Consider the following 21,810-nt stretch of genomic DNA (forward strand, 5'->3'; position numbering starts at 1 on the left):
TGGAGGTCCCCAAAAACGGCAACATTGATCCACAGGTCGGAGAGGTAGACAGCAAGGTTTAGATAAACCACAACTGTTTCAAACCAAATGCTAGCCTCTGGGCATTGGGAAATATTGAATATGACCTTTCGCGTGTGAGTCGAACGTGATAACCCCTACCCTACTGAAACTACAATACAAAAAGAGGAAGTCGTGGAAAATATTAGGAATGCCCACAAGTCTACCTCACATAATATCCCAAATTGAGTACCACAGAAAGAGCCATAATACCCATTAAAAACTAGCGGTCATACAGGAAAATGGTTCCAATCATTTTTCCACCCTTCATGTTCCCCACAGGGGATTTAAAAAACACTTAAAATAAGGGCTGTGTTTGTTGTCGGCTTACCCTGGAGTGGTAAACTATTTGAATCATTATGGACCTCAGACCACACGTAGCAGGAATGTATTCAGAGCGCCCAAGCTAGCCACACATGCAGAGTGCATTACGCGACTAAAAAAGGTACGTCTGAATACCAAATACTGAGAAGTGCGAAGGAAAAGCATGAATTCCGAAATTGGAACCGAGCCCTAAGTGAATAGGCTTACTGTCCAATTTGTTAAAAATTGTTTCCGCCCGGTCTCGAACCGGGGACCTTTCGCGTGTTAGGCGAATGTGATAACCACTACACTACGGAAACCTGATGAGTGGAATACTAAGGGTGTAGCTGACTTTGGCTGGGTGGGGCATTTATCGCTCTCAGAACCTATTGAAAATCAGAAATGACTTAGTCCATTAATTAAGCAATAAGGCTTGAGAAGCCGGGAATTATGAGGTATCTTTAAAATATTTGTTTTATTAATAAAAACGATATGTTATCGCTTTGTCATTATGGGGTATTGTGTGTAGATAGATTTTATTTTATTTCATCCATTTTAGTATAAGTCTGTAACGTAACAAAATGTGGAAAAAGTAAGGGACCTGAAAACTTTCCGAATGCACTCTACCTATGCAGGCTAGCTTCTTTTCCTTTGCTAGCCAGCCAACTAAATCATTCACACAATCACATCAAGCAGCTGAAATGACAGAAAATGATCTACATTTTTGTTTGTTTTACCTTGGATTATATTGCCATTGCTTTGGATATATCCATTACAATGACACTGATAAATGAATTTGCCTGGCTCAGAGAAGCTGTCAGTCTGTTCACATTCATACAGATCGCACGGTGGAGGTCCCCCAAAAACGGCAACATTGATCCACAGGTCGGAGAGGTAGACAGCAAGGTTTAGATAAACCACAACTGTTTCAAACCAAATGCTAGCCTCTGGGCATTGGGAAATATTGAATATGACCTTTCGCGTGTGAGTCGAACGTGATAACCCCTACACTACTGAAACTACAATACAAAAAGAGGAAGTCGTGGAAAATATTAGGAATGCCCACAAGTCTACCTCACATAATATCCCAAATTGAGTACCACAGAAAGAGCCATAATACCCATTAAAAACTAGCGGTCATACAGGAAAATGGTTCCAATCATTTTTCCACCCTTCATGTTCCCCACAGGGGATTTAAAAAACACTTAAAATAAGGGCTGTGTTTCTTGTCGGCTTACCCTGGAGTGGTAAACTATTTGAATCATTATGGACCTCAGACCACACGTAGCAGGAATGTATTCAGAGCGCCCAAGCTAGCCACACATGCAGAGTGCATTACGCGACTAAAAAAGGTACGTCTGAATACCAAATACTGAGAAGTGCGAAGGAAAAGCATGAATTCCGAAATTGGAACCGAGCCCTAAGTGAATAGGCTTACTGTCCAATTTGTTAAAAATAGTTTCCGCCCGGTCTGGAACCGGGGACCTTTCGCGTGTTAGGCGAACGTGATAAACACTACACTACGGAAACCTGATGAGTGGAATACTAAGGGTGTAGCTGACTTTGGCTGGGTGGGGCATTTATCGCTCTCAGAACCTATTGAAAATCAGAAATTACTTAGTCCATTAATTAAGCAATAAGGCTTGAGAAGCCGGGAATTATGAGGTATTTTTAAAATATTTGTTTTATTAATAAAAACTATATGTTATCGCTTTGTCATTATGGGGTATTGTGTGTAGATAGATTTTATTTTTATTTCATCCATTTTAGTATAAGTCTGTAACGTAACAAAATGTGGAAAAAGTAAGGGGCCTGAAAACTTTCCGAATGCACTCTACCTATGCAGGCTAGCTTCTTTTCCTTTGCTAGCCAGCCAACTAAATCATTCACACAATCACATCAAGCAGCTGAAATGACAGAAAATGATCTACATTTTTGTTTGTTTTACCTTGGATTATATTGCCATTGCTTTGGATATATCCATTACAATGACACTGATAAATGAATTTGCCTGGCTCAGAGAAGCTGTCAGTCTGTTCACATTCATACAGATCGCACGGTGGAGGTCCCCCAAAAACGGCAACATTGATCCACAGGTCGGAGAGGTAGACAGCAAGGTTTAGATAAACCACAACTGTTTCAAACCAAATGCTAGCCTCTGGGCATTGGGAAATATTGAATATGACCTTTCGCGTGTGAGTCGAACGTGATAACCCCTACACTACTGAAACTACAATACAAAAAGAGGAAGTCGTGGAAAATATTAGGAATGCCCACAAGTCTACCTCACATAATATCCCAAATTGAGTACCACAGAAAGAGCCATAATACCCATTAAAAACTAGCGGTCATACAGGAAAATGGTTCCAATCATTTTTCCACCCTTCATGTTCCCCACAGGGGATTTTAAAAACACTTAAAATAAGGGCTGTGTTTCTTGTCGGCTTACCCTGGAGTGGTAAACTATTTGAATCATTATGGACCTCAGACCACACGTAGCAGGAATGTATTCAGAGCGCCCAAGCTAGCCACACATGCAGAGTGCATTACGCGACTAAAAAAGGTACGTCTGAATACCAAATACTGAGAAGTGCGAAGGAAAAGCATGAATTCCGAAATTGGAACCGAGCCCTAAGTGAATAGGCTTACTGTCCAATTTGTTAAAAATTGCTTCCGCCCGGTCTCGAACCGGGGACCTTTCGCGTGTTAGGCGAACGTGATAACCACTACACTATGGAAACCTGTTGAGTGGAATACTAACGGTGTAGCTGACTTTGGCTGGGTGGGGCATTTATCGCTCTCAGAACCTATTGAAAATCAGAAATTACTTAGTCCATTAATTAAGCAATAAGGCTTGAGAAGCCGGGAATTATGAGGTATTTTTAAAATATTTGTTTTATTAATAAAAACGATATGTTATCGCTTTGTCATTATGGGGTATTGTGTTTAGATAGATTTTATTTTATTTCATCCATTTTAGTATAAGTCTGTAACGTAACAAAATGTGGAAAAAGTAAGGGACCTGAAAACTTTCCGAATGCACTCTACCTATGCAGGCTAGCTTCTTTTCCTTTGCTAGCCAGCCAACTAAATCATTCACACAATCACATCAAGCAGCTGAAATGACAGAAAATGATCTACATTTTTGTTTGTTTTACCTTGGATTATATTGCCATTGCTTTGGATATATCCATTACAATGACACTGATAAATGAATTTGCCTGGCTCAGAGAAGCTGTCAGTCTGTTCACATTCATACAGATCGCACGGTGGAGGTCCCCCAAAAACGGCAACATTGATCCACAGGTCGGAGAGGTAGACAGCAAGGTTTAGATAAACCACAACTGTTTCAAACCAAATGCTAGCCTCTGGGCATTGGGAAATATTGAATATGACCTTTCGCGTGTGAGGCGAACGTGATAACCCCTACACTACTGAAACTACAATACAAAAAGAGGAAGTCGTGGAAAATATTAGGAATGCCCACAAGTCTACCTCACATAATATCCCAAATTGAGTACCACAGAAAGAGCCATAATACCCATTAAAAACTAGCGGTCATACAGGAAAATGGTTCCAATCATTTTTCCACCCTTCATGTTCCCCACAGGGGATTTTAAAAACACTTAAAATAAGGGCTGTGTTTCTTGTCGGCTTACCCTGGAGTGGTAAACTATTTGAATCATTATGGACCTCAGACCACACGTAGCAGGAATGTATTCAGAGCGCCCAAGCTAGCCATACATGCAGAGTGCATTACGCGACTAAAAAAGGTACGTCTGAATACCAAATACTGAGAAGTGCGAAGGAAAAGCATGAATTCCGAAATTGGAACCGAGCCCTAAGTGAATAGGCTTTACTGTCCAATTTGTTAAAAATTGTTTCCGCCCGGTCTCGAGCCGGGGACCTTTCGCGTGTTAAGCGAACGTGATAACCACTACACTACGGAAACCTGATGAGTGGAATACTAAGGGTGTAGCTGACTTTGGCTGGGTGGGGCATTTATCGCTCTCAGAACCTATTGAAAATCAGAAATGACTTAGTCCATTAATTAAGCAATAAGGCATGAGAAGCCGGGAATTATGAGGTATTTTTAAAATATTTGTTTTATTAATAAAAACTATATGTTATCGCTTTGTCATTATGGGGTATTGTGTGTAGATAGATTTTATTTTTATTTCATCCATTTTAGTATAAGTCTGTAACGTAACAAAATGTGGAAAAAGTAAGGGGCCTGAAAACTTTCCGAATGCACTCTACCTATGCAGGCTAGCTTCTTTTCCTTTGCTAGCCAGCCAACTAAATCATTCACACAATCACATCAAGCAGCTGAAATGACAGAAAATTATCTACATTTTTGTTTGTTTTACCTTGGATTATATTGCCATTGCTTTGGATATATCCATTACAATGACACTGATAAATGAATTTGCCTGGCTCAGAGAAGCTGTCAGTCTGTTCACATTCATACAGATCGCACGGTGGAGGTCCCCCAAAAACGGCAACATTGATCCACAGGTCGGAGAGGTAGACAGCAAGGTTTAGATAAACCACAACTGTTTCAAACCAAATGCTAGCCTCTGGGCATTGGGAAATATTGAATATGACCTTTCGCGTGTGAGTCGAACGTGATAACCCCTACACTACTGAAACTACAATACAAAAAGAGGAAGTCGTGGAAAATATTAGGAATGCCCACAAGTCTACCTCACATAATATCCCAAATTGAGTACCACAGAAAGAGCCATAATACCCATTAAAAACTAGCGGTCATACAGGAAAATGGTTCCAATCATTTTTCCACCCTTCATGTTCCCCACAGGGGATTTTAAAAACACTTAAAATAAGGGCTGTGTTTCTTGTCGGCTTACCCTGGAGTGGTAAACTATTTGAATCATTATGGACCTCAGACCACACGTAGCAGGAATGTATTCAGAGCGCCCAAGCTAGCCGCACATGCAGAGTGCATTACGCGACTAAAAAAGGTACGTCTGAATACCAAATACTGAGAAGTGCGAAGGAAAAGCATGAATTCCGAAATTGGAACCGAGCCCTAAGTGAATAGGCTTACTGTCCAATTTGTTAAAAATTGTTTCCGCCCGGTCTCGAGCCGGGGACCTTTCGCGTGTTAAGCGAACGTGATAACCGCTACACTACGGAAACCTGATGAGTGGAATACTAAGGGTGTAGCTGACTTTGGCTGGGTGGGGCATTTATCGCTCTCAGAACCTATTGAAAATCAGAAATGACTTAGTCCATTAATTAAGCAATAAGGCTTGAGAAGCCGGGAATTATGAGGTATTTTTAAAATATTTGTTTTATTAATAAAAACGATATGTTATCGCTTTGTCATTATGGGGTATTGTGTGTAGATAGATTTTATTTTATTTCATCCATTGTAGTATAAGTCTGTAACGTAACAAAATGTGGAAAAAGTAAGGGGCCTGAAAACTTTCCGAATGCACTCTATCTATGCAGGCTAGCTTCTTTTCCTTTGCTAGCCAGCCAACTAAATCATTCACACAATCACATCAAGCAGCTGAAATGACAGAAAATGATCTACATTTTTGTTTGTTTTACCTTGGATTATATTGCCATTTCTTTGGATATATCCATTACAATGACACTGATAAATGAATTTGCCTGGCTCAGAGAAGCTGTCAGTCTGTTCACATTCATACAGATCGCACGGTGGAGGTCCCCCAAAAACGGCAACATTGATCCACAGGTCGGAGAGGTAGACAGCAAGGTTTAGATAAACCACAACTGTTTCAAACCAAATGCTAGCCTCTGGGCATTGGGAAATATTGAATATGACCTTTCGCGTGTGAGTCGAACGTGATAACCCCTACACTACTGAAACTACAATACAAAAAGAGGAAGTCGTGGAAAATATTAGGAATGCCCACAAGTCTACCTCACATAATATCCCAAATTGAGTACCACAGAAAGAGCAATAATACCCATTAAAAACTAGCGGTCATACAGGAAAATGGTTCCAATCATTTTTCCACCCTTCATGTTCCCCACAGGGGATTTTAAAAACACTTAAAATAAGGGCTGTGTTTCTTGTCGGCTTACCCTGGAGTGGTAAACTATTTGAATCATTATGGACCTCAGACCACACGTAGCAGGAATGTATTCAGAGCGCCCAAGCTAGCCACACATGCAGAGTGCATTACGCGACTAAAAAAGGTACGTCTGAATACCAAATACTGAGAAGTGCGAAGGAAAAGCATGAATTCCGAAATTGGAACCGAGCCCTAAGTGAATAGGCTTACTGTCCAATTTGTTAAAAATTGTTTCCGCCCGGTCTCGAACCGGGGACCTTTCGCGTGTTAGGCGAACGTGATAACCACTACACTACGGAAACCTGATGAGTGGAATACTAAGGGTGTAGCTGACTTTGGCTGGGTGGGGCATTTATCGCTCTCAGAACCTATTGAAAATCAGAAATGACTTAGTCCATTAATTAAGCAATAAGGCTTGAGAAGCCGGGAATTATGAGATATTTTTAAAATATTTGTTTTATTAATAAAAACGATATGTTATCGCTTTGTCATTATGGGGTATTGTGTGTAGATAGATTTTATTTTATTTCATCCATTGTAGTATAAGTCTGTAACGTAACAAAATGTGGAAAAAGTAAGGGGCCTGAAAACTTTCCGAATGCACTCTATCTATGCAGGCTAGCTTCTTTTCCTTTGCTAGCCAGCCAACTAAATCATTCACACAATCACATCAAGCAGCTGAAATGACAGAAAATGATCTACATTTTTGTGTGTTTTACCTTGGATTATATTGCCATTTCTTTGGATATATCCATTACAATGACACTGATAAATGAATTTGCCTGGCTCAGAGAAGCTGTCAGTCTGTTCACATTCATACAGATCGCACGGTGGAGGTCCCCCAAAAACGGCAACATTGATCCACAGGTCGGAGAGGTAGACAGCAAGGTTTAGATAAACCACAACTGTTTCAAACCAAATGCTAGCCTCTGGGCATTGGGAAATATTGAATATGACCTTTCGCGTGTGAGTCGAACGTGATAACCCCTACACTACTGAAACTACAATACAAAAAGAGGAAGTCGTGGAAAATATTAGGAATGCCCACAAGTCTACCTCACATAATATCCCAAATTGAGTACCACAGAAAGAGCCATAATACCCATTAAAAACTAGCGGTCATACAGGAAAATGGTTCCAATCATTTTTCCACCCTTCATGTTCCCCACAGGGGATTTTAAAAACACTTAAAATAAGGGCTGTGTTTCTTGTCGGCTTACCCTGGAGTGGTAAACTATTTGAATCATTATGGACCTCAGACCACACGTAGCAGGAATGTATTCAGAGCGCCCAAGCTAGCCACACATGCAGAGTGCATTACGCGACTAAAAAAGGTAAGTCTGAATACCAAATACTGAGAAGTGCGAAGGAAAAGCATGAATTCGAAATTGGAACCGAGCCCTAAGTGAATAGGCTTACTGTCCAATTTGTTAAAAATTGTTTCCGCCCGGTCTCGAACCGGGGACCTTTCGCGTGTTAGGCGAACGTGATAACCACTACACTACGGAAACCTGATGAGTGGAATACTAAGGGTGTAGCTGACTTTGGCTGGGTGGGGCATTTATCGCTCTCAGAACCTATTGAAAATCAGAAATGACTTAGTCCATTAATTAAGCAATAAGGCTTGAGAAGCCGGGAATTATGAGGTATTTTTAAAATATTTGTTTTATTAATAAAAACGATATGTTATCGCTTTGTCATTATGGGGTATTGTGTGTAGATAGATTTTATTTTATTTCATCCATTGTAGTATAAGTCTGTAACGTAACAAAATGTGGAAAAAGTAAGGGGCCTGAAAACTTTCCGAATGCACTCTATCTATGCAGGCTAGCTTCTTTTCCTTTGCTAGCCAGCCAACTAAATCATTCACACAATCACATCAAGCAGCTGAAATGACAGAAAATGATCTACATTTTTGTTTGTTTTACCTTGGATTATATTGCCATTTCTTTGGATATATCCATTACAATGACACTGATAAATGAATTTGCCTGGCTCAGAGAAGCTGTCAGTCTGTTCACATTCATACAGATCGCACGGTGGAGGTCCCCAAAAACGGCAACATTGATCCACAGGTCGGAGAGGTAGACAGCAAGGTTTAGATAAACCACAACTGTTTCAAACCAAATGCTAGCCTCTGGGCATTGGGAAATATTGAATATGACCTTTCGCGTGTGAGTCGAACGTGATAACCCCTACACTACTGAAACTACAATACAAAAAGAGGAAGTCGTGGAAAATATTAGGAATGCCCACAAGTCTACCTCACATAATATCCCAAATTGAGTACCACAGAAAGAGCCATAATACCCATTAAAAACTAGCGGTCATACAGGAAAATGGTTCCAATCATTTTTCCACCCTTCATGTTCCCCACAGGGGATTTTAAAAACACTTAAAATAAGGGCTGTGTTTCTTGTCGGCTTACCCTGGAGTGGTAAACTATTTGAATCATTATGGACCTCAGACCACACGTAGCAGGAATGTATTCAGAGCGCCCAAGCTAGCCACACATGCAGAGTGCATTACGCGACTAAAAAAGGTACGTCTGAATACCAAATACTGAGAAGTGCGAAGGAAAAGCATGAATTCCGAAATTAGAACCGAGCCCTAAGTGAATAGGCTTACTGTCCAATTTGTTAAAAATTGTTTCCGCCCGGTCTCGAACTGGGGACCTTTCGCGTGTTACGCGAACGTGATAACCACTACACTACGGAAACCTGATGAGTGGAATACTAAGGGTGTAGCTGACTTTGGCTGGGTGGGGCATTTATCGCTCTCAGAACCTATTGAAAATCAGAAATGACTTAGTCCATTAATTAAGCAATAAGGCTTGAGAAGCCGGGAATTATGAGATATTTTTAAAATATTTGTTTTATTAATAAAAACGATATGTTATCGCTTTGTCATTATGGGGTATTGTGTGTAGATAGATTTTATTTTATTTCATCCATTGTAGTATAAGTCTGTAACGTAACAAAATGTGGAAAAAGTAAGGGGCCTGAAAACTTTCCGAATGCACTCTATCTATGCAGGCTAGCTTCTTTTCCTTTGCTAGCCAGCCAACTAAATCATTCACACAATCACATCAAGCAGCTGAAATGACAGAAAATGATCTACATTTTTGTGTGTTTTACCTTGGATTATATTGCCATTTCTTTGGATATATCCATTACAATGACACTGATAAATGAATTTGCCTGGCTCAGAGAAGCTGTCAGTCTGTTCACATTCATACAGATCGCACGGTGGAGGTCCCCCAAAAACGGCAACATTGATCCACAGGTCGGAGAGGTAGACAGCAAGGTTTAGATAAACCACAACTGTTTCAAACCAAATGCTAGCCTCTGGGCATTGGGAAATATTGAATATGACCTTTCGCGTGTGAGTCGAACGTGATAACCCCTACACTACTGAAACTACAATACAAAAAGAGGAAGTCGTGGAAAATATTAGGAATGCCCACAAGTCTACCTCACATAATATCCCAAATTGAGTACCACAGAAAGAGCCATAATACCCATTAAAAACTAGCGGTCATACAGGAAAATGGTTCCAATCATTTTTCCACCCTTCATGTTCCCCACAGGGGATTTTAAAAACACTTAAAATAAGGGCTGTGTTTCTTGTCGGCTTACCCTGGAGTGGTAAACTATTTGAATCATTATGGACCTCAGACCACACGTAGCAGGAATGTATTCAGAGCGCCCAAGCTAGCCACACATGCAGAGTGCATTACGCGACTAAAAAAGGTAAGTCTGAATACCAAATACTGAGAAGTGCGAAGGAAAAGCATGAATTCCGAAATTGGAACCGAGCCCTAAGTGAATAGGCTTACTGTCCAATTTGTTAAAAATTGTTTCCGCCCGGTCTCGAACCGGGGACCTTTCGCGTGTTAGGCGAACGTGATAACCGCTACACTACGGAAACCTGATGAGTGGAATACTAAGGGTGTAGCTGACTTTGGCTGGGTGGGGCATTTATCGCTCTCAGAACCTATTGAAAATCAGAAATGACTTAGTCCATTAATTAAGCAATAAGGCTTGAGAAGCCGGGAATTATGAGGTATTTTTAAAATATTTGTTTTATTAATAAAAACGATATGTTATCGCTTTGTCATTATGGGGTATTGTGTGTAGATAGATTTTATTTTATTTCATCCATTTAGTATAAGTCTGTAACGTAACAAAATGTGGAAAAAGTAAGGGGCCTGAAAACTTTCCGAATGCACTCTATCTATGCAGGCTAGCTTCTTTTCCTTTGCTAGCCAGCCAACTAAATCATTCACACAATCACATCAAGCAGCTGAAATGACAGAAAATGATCTACATTTTTGTTTGTTTTACCTTGGATTATATTGCCATTTCTTTGGATATATCCATTACAATGACACTGATAAATGAATTTGCCTGGCTCAGAGAAGCTGTCAGTCTGTTCACATTCATACAGATCGCACGGTGGAGGTCCCCCAAAAACGGCAACATTGATCCACAGGTCGGAGAGGTAGACAGCAAGGTTTAGATAAACCACAACTGTTTCAAACCAAATGCTAGCCTCTGGGCATTGGGAAATATTGAATATGACCTTTCGCGTGTGAGTCGAACGTGATAACCCCTACACTACTGAAACTACAATACAAAAAGAGGAAGTCGTGGAAAATATTAGGAATGCCCACAAGTCTACCTCACATAATATCCCAAATTGAGTACCACAGAAAGAGCCATAATACCCATTAAAAACTAGCGGTCATACAGGAAAATGGTTCCAATCATTTTTCCACCCTTCATGTTCCCCACAGGGGATTTTAAAAACACTTAAAATAAGGGCTGTGTTTCTTGTCGGCTTACCCTGGAGTGGTAAACTATTTGAATCATTATGGACCTCAGACCACACGTAGCAGGAATGTATTCAGAGCGCCCAAGCTAGCCACACATGCAGAGTGCATTACGCGACTAAAAAGGTAAGTCTGAATACCAAATACTGAGAAGTGCGAAGGAAAAGCATGAATTCCGAAATTGGGAACCGAGCCCTAAGTGAATAGGCTTACTGTCCAATTTGTTAAAAATTGTTTCCGCCCGGTCTCGAACTGGGGACCTTTCGCGTGTTAGGCGAACGTGATAACCACTACACTACGGAAACCTGATGAGTGGAATACTAAGGGTGTAGCTGACTTTGGCTGGGTGGGGCATTTATCGCTCTCAGAACCTATTGAAAATCAGAAATGACTTAGTCCATTAATTAAGCAATAAGGCTTGAGAAGCCGGGAATTATGAGATATTTTTAAAATATTTGTTTTATTAATAAAAACGATATGTTATCGCTTTGTCATTATGGGGTATTGTGTGTAGATAGATTTTATTTTATTTCATCCATTTAGTATAAGTCTGTAACGTAACAAAATGTGGAAAAAGTAAGGGGCCTGAAAACTTTCCGAATGCACTCTATCTATGCAGGCTAGCTTCTTTTCCTTTGCTAGCCAGCCAACTAAATCATTCACACAATCACATCAAGCAGCTGAAATGACAGAAAATGATCTACATTTTTGTTTGTTTTACCTTGGATTATATTGCCATTTCTTTGGATATATCCATTACAATGACACTGATAAATGAATTTGCCTGGCTCAGAGAAGCTGTCAGTCTGTTCACATTCATACAGATCGCACGGTGGAGGTCCCCAAAAACGGCAACATTGATCCACAGGTCGGAGAGGTAGACAGCAAGGTTTAGATAAACCACAACTGTTTCAAACCAAATGCTAGTCTCTGGGCATTGGGAAATATTGAATATGACCTTTCGCGTGTGAGTCGAACGTGATAACCACTACACTACTGAAACTACAATACAAAAAGAGGAAGTCGTGGAAAATATTAGGAATGCCCACAAGTCTACCTCACATAATATCCCAAATTGAGTACCACAGAAAGAGACATAATACCCATTAAAAACTAGCGGTCATACAGGAAAATGGTTCCAATCATTTTTCCACCCTTCATGTTCCCCACAGGGGATTTTAAAAACACTTAAAATAAGGGCTGTGTTTCTTGTCGGCTTACCCTGGAGTGGTAAACTATTTGAATCATTATGGACCTCAGACCACACGTAGCAGGAATGTATTCAGAGCGCCCAAGCTAGCCACACATGCAGAGTGCGTTACGCGACAAAAAAGGTAAGTCTGAATACCAAATACTGAGAAGTGCGAAGGAAAAGCATGAATTCGAAATTGGGACCGAGCCCTAAGTGAATAGGCTTACTGTCCAATTTGTTAAAAATTGTTTCCGCCCGGTCTCGAACCGGGGACCTTTCGCGTGTTAGGCGAACGTGATAACCACTACACTACGGAAACCTGATGAGTGGAATACTAAGGGTGTAGCTGACTTTGGCTGGGTGGGGCATTTATCGCTCTCAGAACCTATTGAAAATCAGAAATGACTTAGTCCATTAATTAAGCAATAAGGCTTGAGAAGCCGGGAATTATGAGGTATTTTTAAAATATTTGTTTTATTAATAAAAACGATATGTTATCGCTTTGTCATTATGGGGTATTGTGTGTAGATAGATTTTATTTTATTTCATCCATTTAGTATAAGTCTGTAACGTAACAAAATGTGGAAAAAGTAAGGGGCCTGAAAACTTTCCGAATGCACTCTATCTATGCAGGCTAGCTTCTTTTCCTTTGCTAGCCAGCCAACTAAATCATTCACACAATCACATCAAGCAGCTGAAATGACAGAAAATGATCTACATTTTTGTTTGTTTTACCTTGGATTATATTGCCATTTCTTTGGATATATCCATTACAATGACACTGATAAATGAATTTGCCTGGCTCAGAGAAGCTGTCAGTCTGTTCACATTCATACAGATCGCACGGTGGAGGTCCCCCAAAAACGGCAACATTGATCCACAGGTCGGAGAGGTAGACAGCAAGGTTTAGATAAACCACAACTGTTTCAAACCAAATGCTAGCCTCTGGGCATTGGGAAATATTGAATATGACCTTTCGCGTGTGAGTCGAACGTGATAACCCTACACTACTGAAACTACAATACAAAAAGAGGAAGTCGTGGAAAATATTAGGAATGCCCACAAGTCTACCTCACATAATATCCCAAAGTGAGTACCACAGAAAGAGCCATAATACCCATTAAAAACTAGCGGTCAAACAGGAAAATGGTTCCAATCATTTTTCCACCCTTCATGTTCCCCACAGGGGATTTTAAAAACACTTAAAATAAGGGCTGTGTTTCTTGTCGGCTTACCCTGGAGTGGTAAACTATTTGAATCATTATGGACCTCAGACCACACGTAGCAGGAATGTATTCAGAGCGCCCAAGCTAGCCACACATGCAGAGTGCATTACGCGACTAAAAAAGGTAAGTCTGAATACCAAATACTGAGAAGTGCGAAGGAAAAGCATGAATTCCGAAATTGGGACCGAGCCCTAAGTGAATAGGCTTACTGTCCAATTTGTTAAAAATTGTTTCCGCCCGGTCTCGAACCGGGGACCTTTCGCGTGTTAGGCGAACGTGATAACCACTACACTACGGAAACCTGATGAGTGGAATACTAAGGGTGTAGCTGACTTTGGCTGGGTGGGGCATTTATCGCTCTCAGAACCTATTGAAAATCAGAAATGACTTAGTCCATTAATTAAGCAATAAGGCTTGAGAAGCCGGGAATTATGAGGTATTTTTAAAATATTTGTTTTATTAATAAAAACTATATGTTATCGCTTTGTCATTATGGGGTATTGTGTGTAGATAGATTTTATTTTATTTCATCCATTTTAGTATAAGTCTGTAATGTAACAAAATGTGGAAAAAAGTAAGGGGTCTGAAAACTTTCCGAATGCACTGTACCTATGCAGGCTAGCTTCTTTTCCTTTGCTAGCCAGCCAACTAAATCATTCACACAATCACATTAAGCAGCTGAAATGACAGAAAATGATCTACATTTTTGTTTGTTTTACCTTGGATTATATTGCCATTGCTTTGGATATATCCATTACAATGACACTGATAAATGAATTTGCCTGGCTCAGAGAAGCTGTCAGTCTGTTCACATTCATACAGATCGCACGGTGGAGGTCCCCAAAAACGGCAACATTGATCCACAGGTCGGAGAGGTAGACAGCAAGGTTTAGATAAACCACAACTGTTTCAAACCAAATGCTAGCCTCTGGGCATTGGGAAATATTGAATATGACCTTTCGCGTGTGAGGCGAACGTGATAACCACTACACTACTGAAACTACAATACAAAAAGAGGAAGTCGTGGAAAATATTAGGAATGCCCACAAGTCTACCTCACATAATATCCCAAATTGAGTACCACAGAAAGAGCCATAATACCCATTAAAAACTAGCGGTCATACAGGAAAATGGTTCCAATCATTTTTCCACCCTTCATGTTCCCCACAGGGGATTTTAAAAACACTTAAAATAAGGGCTGTGTTTCTTGTCGGCTTACCCTGGAGTGGTAAACTATTTGAATCATTATGGACCTCAGACCACACGTAGCAGGAATGTATTCAGAGCGCCCAAGCTAGCCACACATGCAGAGTGCATTACGCGACTAAAAAAGGTAAGTCTGAATACCAAATACTGAGAAGTGCGAAGGAAAAGCATGAATTCGAAATTGGGACCGAGCCCTAAGTGAATAGGCTTACTGTCCAATTTGTTAAAATTGTTTCCGCCCGGTCTCGAACCGGGGACCTTTCGCGTGTGAGGCGAACGTGATAACCACTACACTACGGAAACCTGATGAGTGGAATACTAAGGGTGTGGCTGACTTTGGCTGGGTGGGGCATTTATCGCTCTCAGAACCTATTGAAAATCAGAAATTACTTAGTCCATTAATTAAGCAATAAGGCTTGAGAAGCCGGGAATTATGAGGTATTTTTAAAATATTTGTTTTATTAATAAAAACTATATGTTATCGCTTTGTCATTATGGGGTATTGTGTGTAGATAGATTTTATTTTATTTCATCCATTTTAGTATAAGTCTGTAACGTAACAAAATGTGGAAAAAGTAAGGGGCCTGAAAACTTTCCGAATGCACTGTACCTATGCAGGCTAGCTTCTTTTCCTTTGCTAGCCAGCCAACTAAATCTATTCACACAATCACATCAAGCAGCTGAAATGACAGAAAATGATCTACATTTTTGTTTGTTTTACCTTGGATTATATTGCCATTTCTTTGGATATATCCATTACAATGACACTGATAAATGAATTTGCCTGGCTCAGAGAAGCTGTCAGTCTGTTCACATTCATACAGATCGCACGGTGGAGGTCCCCCAAAAACGGCAACATTGATCCACAGGTCGGAGAGGTAGACAGCAAGGTTTAGATAAACCACAACTGTTTCAAACCAAATGCTAGCCTCTGGGCATTGGGAAATATTGAATATGACCTTTCGCGTGTGAGTCGAACGTGATAACCACTACACTACTGAAACTACAATACAAAAAAGAGGAAGTCGTGGAAAATATTAGGAATGCCCACAAGTCTACCTCACATAATATCCCAAATTGAGTACCACAGAAAGAGCCATAATACCCATTAAAAACTAGCGGTCAAACAGGAAAATGGTTCCAATCATTTTTCCACCCTTCATGTTCCCCACAGGGGATTTTAAAAACACTTAAAATAAGGGCTGTGTTTCTTGTCGGCTTACCCTGGAGTGGTAAACTATTTGAATCATTATGGACCTCAGACCACACGTAGCAGGAATGTATTCAGAGCGCCCAAGCTAGCCACACATGCAGAGTGCATTACGCGACTAAAAAAGGTAAGTCTGAATACCAAATACTGAGAAGTGCGAAGGAAAAGCATGAATTCGAAATTGGGACCGAGCCCTAAGTGAATAGGCTTACTGTCCAATTTGTTAAAATGTGTTTCCGCCCGGTCTCGAACCGGGGACCTTTCGCGTGTGAGGCGAACGTGATAACCACTACACTACGGAAACCTAATGAGTGGAATACTAAGGGTGTGGCTGACTTTGGCTGGGTGGGGCATTTATCGCTCTCAGAACCTATTGAAAATCAGAAATTACTTAGTCCATTAATTAAGCAATAAGGCTTGAGAAGCCGGGAATTATGAGGTATTTTTAAAATATTTGTTTTATTAATAAAAACTATATGTTATCGCTTTGTCATTATGGGGTATTGTGTGTAGATAGATTTTATTTTATTTCATCCATTTTAGTATAAGTCTGTAACGTAACAAAATGTGGAAAAAGTAAGGGGCCTGAAAACTTTCCGAATGCACTGTACCTATGCAGGCTAGCTTCTTTGGGTGCTAGCCAGCCAACTAAATCTATTCACACAATCACATCAAGCAGCTGAAATGACAGAAAACGATCTACATTTTTGTTTGTTTTACCTTGGATTATATTGCCATTTCTTTGGATATATCCATTACAATGACACTGATAAATGAATTTGCCTGGCTCAGAGAAGCTGTCAGTCTGTTCACATTCATACAGATCGCACGGTGGAGGTCCCCCAAAAACGGCAACATTGATCCACAGGTCGGAGAGGTAGACAGCAAGGTTTAGATAAACCACAACTGTTTCAAACCAAATGCTAGCCTCTGGGCATTGGGAAATATTGAATATGACCTTTCGCGTGTGAGGCGAACGTGATAACCCCTACACTACTGAAACTACAATACAAAAAGAGGAAGTCGTGGAAAATATTAGGAATGCCCACAAGTCTACCTCACATAATATCCCAAAGTGAGTACCACAGAAAGAGCCATAATACCCATTAAAAACTAGCGGTCAACAGGAAAATGGTTCCAATCATTTTTCCACCCTTCATGTTCCCCACAGGGGATTTTAAAAACACTTAAAATAAGGGCTGTGTTTCTTGTCGGCTTACCCTGGAGTGGTAAACTATTTGAATCATTATGGACCTCAGACCACACGTAGCAGGAATGTATTCAGAGCGCCCAAGCTAGCCACACATGCAGAGTGCGTTACGCGACTAAAAAGGTAAGTCTGAATACCAAATACTGAGAAGTGCGAAGGAAAAGCATGAATTCGAAATTGGGACCGAGCCCTAAGTGAATAGGCTTACTGTCCAATTTGTTAAAAATTGTTTCCGCCCGGTCTCGAACCGGGGACCTTTCGCGTGTGAGGCGAACGTGATAACCACTACACTACGGAAACCTAATGAGTGGAATACTAAGGGTGTGGCTGACTTTGGCTGGGTGGGGCATTTATCGCTCTCAGAACCTATTGAAAATCAGAAATTACTTAGTCCATTAATTAAGCAATAAGGCTTGAGAAGCCGGGAATTATGAGGTATTTTTAAAATATTTGTTTTATTAATAAAAACTATATGTTATCGCTTTGTCATTATGGGGTATTGTGTGTAGATAGATTTTATTTTATTTCATCCATTTTAGTATAAGTCTGTAACGTAACAAAATGTGGAAAAAGTAAGGGGCCTGAAAACTTTCCGAATGCACTGTACCTATGCAGGCTAGCTTCTTTTCCTTTGCTAGCCAGCCAACTAAATCTATCACACAATCACATCAAGCAGCTGAAATGACAGAAAACGATCTACATTTTTGTTTGTTTTACCTTGGATTATATTGCCATTTCTTTGGATATATCCATTACAATGACACTGATAAATGAATTTGCCTGGCTCAGAGAAGCTGTCAGTCTGTTCACATTCATACAGATCGCACGGTGGAGGTCCCCCAAAAACGGCAACATTGATCCACAGGTCGGAGAGGTAGACAGCAAGGTTTAGATAAACCACAACTGTTTCAAACCAAATGCTAGCCTCTGGGCATTGGGAAATATTGAATATGACCTTTCGCGTGTGAGGCGAACGTGATAACCACTACACTACTGAAACTACAATACAAAAAGAGGAAGTCGTGGAAAATATTAGGAATGCCCACAAGTCTACCTCACATAATATCCCAAAGTGAGTACCACAGAAAGAGCCATAATACCCATTAAAAACTAGCGGTCAAACAGGAAAATGGTTCCAATCATTTTTCCACCCTTCATGTTCCCCACAGGGGATTTTAAAAACACTTAAAATAAGGGCTGTGTTTCTTGTCGGCTTACCCTGGAGTGGTAAACTATTTGAATCATTATGGACCTCAGACCACACGTAGCAGGAATGTATTCAGAGCGCCCAAGCTAGCCACACATGCAGAGTGCGTTACGCGACTAAAAAAGGTAAGTCTGAATACCAAATACTGAGAAGTGCGAAGGAAAAGCATGAATTCGAAATTGGGACCGAGCCCTAAGTGAATAGGCTTACTGTCCAATTTGTTAAAATGTGTTTCCGCCCGGTTTCGAACCGGGGACCTTTCGCGTGTAGGCGAACGTGATAACCACTACACTACGGAAACCTAATGAGTGGAATACTAAGGGTGTGGCTGACTTTGGCTGGGTGGGGCATTTATCGCTCTCAGAACCTATTGAAAATCAGAAATTACTTAGTCCATTAATTAAGCAATAAGGCTTGAGAAGCCGGGAATTATGAGGTATTTTTAAAATATTTGTTTTATTAATAAAAACTATATGTTATCGCTTTGTCATTATGGGGTATTGTGTGTAGATAGATTTTATTTTATTTCATCCATTTTAGTATAAGTCTGTAACGTAACAAAATGTGGAAAAAGTAAGGGGCCTGAAAACTTTCCGAATGCACTGTACCTATGCAGGCTAGCTTCTTTTCCTTTGCTAGCCAGCCAACTAAATCTATTCACACAATCACATCAAGCAGCTGAAATGACAGAAAAATGATCTACATTTTTGTTTGTTTTACCTTGGATTATATTGCCATTTCTTTGGATATATCCATTACAATGACACTGATAAATGAATTTGCCTGGCTCAGAGAAGCTGTCAGTCTGTTCACATTCATACAGATCGCACGGTGGAGGTCCCCCAAAAACGGCAACATTGATCCACAGGTCGGAGAGGTAGACAGCAAGGTTTAGATAAACCACAACTGTTTCAAACCAAATGCTAGCCTCTGGGCATTGGGAAATATTGAATATGACCTTTCGCGTGTGAGGCGAATGTGATAACCACTACACTACTGAAACTACAATACAAAAAGAGGAAGTCGTCGAAAATATTAGGAATGCCCAAAAGTCTACCTCACATAATATCCCAAAGTGAGTACCACAGAAAGAGCCATAATACCCATTAAAAACTAGCGGTCATACAGGAAAATGGTTCCAATCATTTTTCCACCCTTCATGTTCCCCACAGGGGATTTTAAAAACACTTGAAATAAGGGCTGTGTTTCTTGTCGGCTTACCCTGGAGTGGTAAACTATTTGAATCATTATGGACCTCAGACCACACGTAGCAGGAATGTATTCAGAGCGCCCAAGCTAGCCACACATGCAGAGTGTTTTACGCGACGAAAAAAGGTAAGTCTGAATACCAAATACTGAGAAGTGCGAAGGAAAAGCATGAATTCGAAATTGGGACCGAGCCCTAAGTGAATAGGCTTACTGTCCAATTTGTTAAAATGTGTTTCCGCCCGGTTTCGAACCGGGGACCTTTCGCGTGTGAGGCGAACGTGATAACCACTACACTACGGAAACCTGATGAGTGGAATACTAAGGGTGTGGCTGACTTTGGCTGGGTGGGGCATTTATCGCTCTCAGAACCTATTGAAAATCAGAAATTACTTAGTCCATTAATTAAGCAATAAGGCTTGAGAAGCCGGGAATTATGAGGTATTTTTAAAATATTTGTTTTATTAATAAAAACGATATGTTATCGCTTTGTCATTATGGGGTATTGTGTGTAGATAGATTTTATTTTATTTCATCCATTTTAGTATAAGTCTGTAACGTAACAAAATGTGGAAAAAGTAAGGGGCCTGAAAACTTTCCGAATGCACTGTACCTATGCAGGCTAGCTTCTTTTCCTTTGCTAGCCAGCCAACTAAATCTATTCACACAATCACATCAAGCAGCTGAAATGACAGAAAACAATCTACATTTTTGTTTGTTTTACCTTGGATTATATTGCCATTTCTTTGGATATATCCATTACAATGACCCTGATAAAGGAATTTGCCTGGCTCAGAGAAGCTGTCAGTCTGTTGACATTCATACAGATCACACGGTGGAGGTACCCAAAAAAACGACAACATTGATCCACAGGTCGGAGAGGTAGACAGCAAGGTTTAGATAAACCACAACTGTTTCAAACCAAATGCTAGCCTCTGGGCATTGGGAAATATTGAATATGACCTTTCGCGTGTGAGCGAACGTGATAACCACTACACTACTGAAACTACAATACAAAAAGAGGAAGTCGTCGAAAATATTAGGAATGCCCAAAAGTCTACCTCACATAATATCCCAAAGTGAGTACCACAGAAATAGCCATAATACCCATTAAAAACTAGCGGTCATACAGGAAAATGGTTCCAATCATTTTTCCACCCTTCATGTTCCCCACAGGGGATTTTAAAAACACTTAAAATAAGGGCTGTGTTTCTTGTCGGCTTACCCTGGAGTGGTAAACTATTTGAATCATTATGGACCTCAGACCACACGTAGCAGGAATGTATTCAGAGCGCCCAAGCTAGCCACACATGCAGAGTGTTTTACGCGACGAAAAAAGGTAAGTCTGAATACCAAATACTGAGAAGTGCGAAGGAAAAGCATGAATTCCGAAATTGGGACCGAGCCCTAAGTGATTAGACTGACTGTCCAATTTGTTAAAATGTGTTTCCGCCCGGTTTCGAACCGGGGACCTTTCGCGTGTGAGGCGAACGTGATAACCACTACACTACGGAAACCTAATGAGTGGAATACTAAGGGTGTGGCTGACTTTGGCTGGGTGGGGCATTTATCGCTCTCAGAACCTATTGAAAATCAGAAATTACTTAGTCCATTAATTAAGCAATAAGGCTTGAGAAGCCGGGAATTATGAGGTATTTTTAGAATATTTGTTTTATTAATAAAAACTATATGTTATCGCTTTGTCATTATGGGGTATTGTGTGTAGATAGATTTTATTTTATTTCATCCATTTTAGTATAAGTCTGTAACGTAACAAAATGTGGAAAAAGTAAGGGGCCTGAAAACTTTCCGAATGCACTGTACCTATGCAGGCTAGCTTCTTTTCCTTTGCTAGCCAGCCAACTAAATCTATCACACAATCACATCAAGCAGCTGAAATGACAGAAAAATGATCTACATTTTTGTTTGTTTTACCTTGGATTATATTGCCATTTCTTTGGATATATCCATTACAATGACACTGATAAATGAATTTGCCTGGCTCAGAGAAGCTGTCAGTCTGTTCACATTCATACAGATCGCACGGTGGAGGTCCCCCAAAAACGGCAACATTGATCCACAGGTCGG

At 40.3% G+C, this 21,810-nt stretch overlaps 17 non-coding genes across 17 annotated transcripts; all 17 read right to left on the bottom strand.

The window, feature by feature from the left end:
• Nucleotides 1–607: 607 nt before the first annotated feature.
• trnav-aac (transfer RNA valine (anticodon AAC)) lies at nt 608–680 on the bottom strand. The gene has a single exon. It is a non-coding gene; the product is annotated as a tRNA-Val (tRNA).
• Nucleotides 681–1,817: 1,137 nt separating this feature from the next.
• trnav-aac (transfer RNA valine (anticodon AAC)) lies at nt 1,818–1,890 on the bottom strand. Its single transcript has one exon. It is a non-coding gene; the product is annotated as a tRNA-Val (tRNA).
• Nucleotides 1,891–3,028: 1,138 nt separating this feature from the next.
• On the bottom strand, nt 3,029–3,101 carry trnav-aac (transfer RNA valine (anticodon AAC)). Its single transcript has one exon. It is a non-coding gene; the product is annotated as a tRNA-Val (tRNA).
• Nucleotides 3,102–4,239: 1,138 nt separating this feature from the next.
• trnav-aac (transfer RNA valine (anticodon AAC)) lies at nt 4,240–4,312 on the bottom strand. The gene has a single exon. It is a non-coding gene; the product is annotated as a tRNA-Val (tRNA).
• A 1,138-nt stretch (nt 4,313–5,450) lies between these two features.
• On the bottom strand, nt 5,451–5,523 carry trnav-aac (transfer RNA valine (anticodon AAC)). The gene has a single exon. It is a non-coding gene; the product is annotated as a tRNA-Val (tRNA).
• A 1,137-nt stretch (nt 5,524–6,660) lies between these two features.
• On the bottom strand, nt 6,661–6,733 carry trnav-aac (transfer RNA valine (anticodon AAC)). Its single transcript has one exon. It is a non-coding gene; the product is annotated as a tRNA-Val (tRNA).
• A 1,136-nt stretch (nt 6,734–7,869) lies between these two features.
• trnav-aac (transfer RNA valine (anticodon AAC)) lies at nt 7,870–7,942 on the bottom strand. The gene has a single exon. It is a non-coding gene; the product is annotated as a tRNA-Val (tRNA).
• Nucleotides 7,943–9,078: 1,136 nt separating this feature from the next.
• Nucleotides 9,079–9,151, bottom strand: trnav-aac (transfer RNA valine (anticodon AAC)). The gene has a single exon. It is a non-coding gene; the product is annotated as a tRNA-Val (tRNA).
• Nucleotides 9,152–10,288: 1,137 nt separating this feature from the next.
• Nucleotides 10,289–10,361, bottom strand: trnav-aac (transfer RNA valine (anticodon AAC)). The gene has a single exon. It is a non-coding gene; the product is annotated as a tRNA-Val (tRNA).
• Nucleotides 10,362–11,497: 1,136 nt separating this feature from the next.
• trnav-aac (transfer RNA valine (anticodon AAC)) lies at nt 11,498–11,570 on the bottom strand. The gene has a single exon. It is a non-coding gene; the product is annotated as a tRNA-Val (tRNA).
• A 1,133-nt stretch (nt 11,571–12,703) lies between these two features.
• trnav-aac (transfer RNA valine (anticodon AAC)) lies at nt 12,704–12,776 on the bottom strand. Its single transcript has one exon. It is a non-coding gene; the product is annotated as a tRNA-Val (tRNA).
• A 1,135-nt stretch (nt 12,777–13,911) lies between these two features.
• Nucleotides 13,912–13,984, bottom strand: trnav-aac (transfer RNA valine (anticodon AAC)). The gene has a single exon. It is a non-coding gene; the product is annotated as a tRNA-Val (tRNA).
• A 1,135-nt stretch (nt 13,985–15,119) lies between these two features.
• On the bottom strand, nt 15,120–15,192 carry trnav-cac (transfer RNA valine (anticodon CAC)). The gene has a single exon. It is a non-coding gene; the product is annotated as a tRNA-Val (tRNA).
• A 1,138-nt stretch (nt 15,193–16,330) lies between these two features.
• Nucleotides 16,331–16,403, bottom strand: trnav-cac (transfer RNA valine (anticodon CAC)). Its single transcript has one exon. It is a non-coding gene; the product is annotated as a tRNA-Val (tRNA).
• A 1,133-nt stretch (nt 16,404–17,536) lies between these two features.
• trnav-cac (transfer RNA valine (anticodon CAC)) lies at nt 17,537–17,609 on the bottom strand. The gene has a single exon. It is a non-coding gene; the product is annotated as a tRNA-Val (tRNA).
• A 2,346-nt stretch (nt 17,610–19,955) lies between these two features.
• On the bottom strand, nt 19,956–20,028 carry trnav-cac (transfer RNA valine (anticodon CAC)). The gene has a single exon. It is a non-coding gene; the product is annotated as a tRNA-Val (tRNA).
• Nucleotides 20,029–21,166: 1,138 nt separating this feature from the next.
• Nucleotides 21,167–21,239, bottom strand: trnav-cac (transfer RNA valine (anticodon CAC)). Its single transcript has one exon. It is a non-coding gene; the product is annotated as a tRNA-Val (tRNA).
• Nucleotides 21,240–21,810: the final 571 nt, after the last annotated feature.

The sequence above is a fragment of the Oncorhynchus nerka genome, linkage group LG9b (assembly GCF_034236695.1).
Source record: "Oncorhynchus nerka isolate Pitt River linkage group LG9b, Oner_Uvic_2.0, whole genome shotgun sequence".
NCBI lineage: Eukaryota > Metazoa > Chordata > Actinopteri > Salmoniformes > Salmonidae > Oncorhynchus > Oncorhynchus nerka.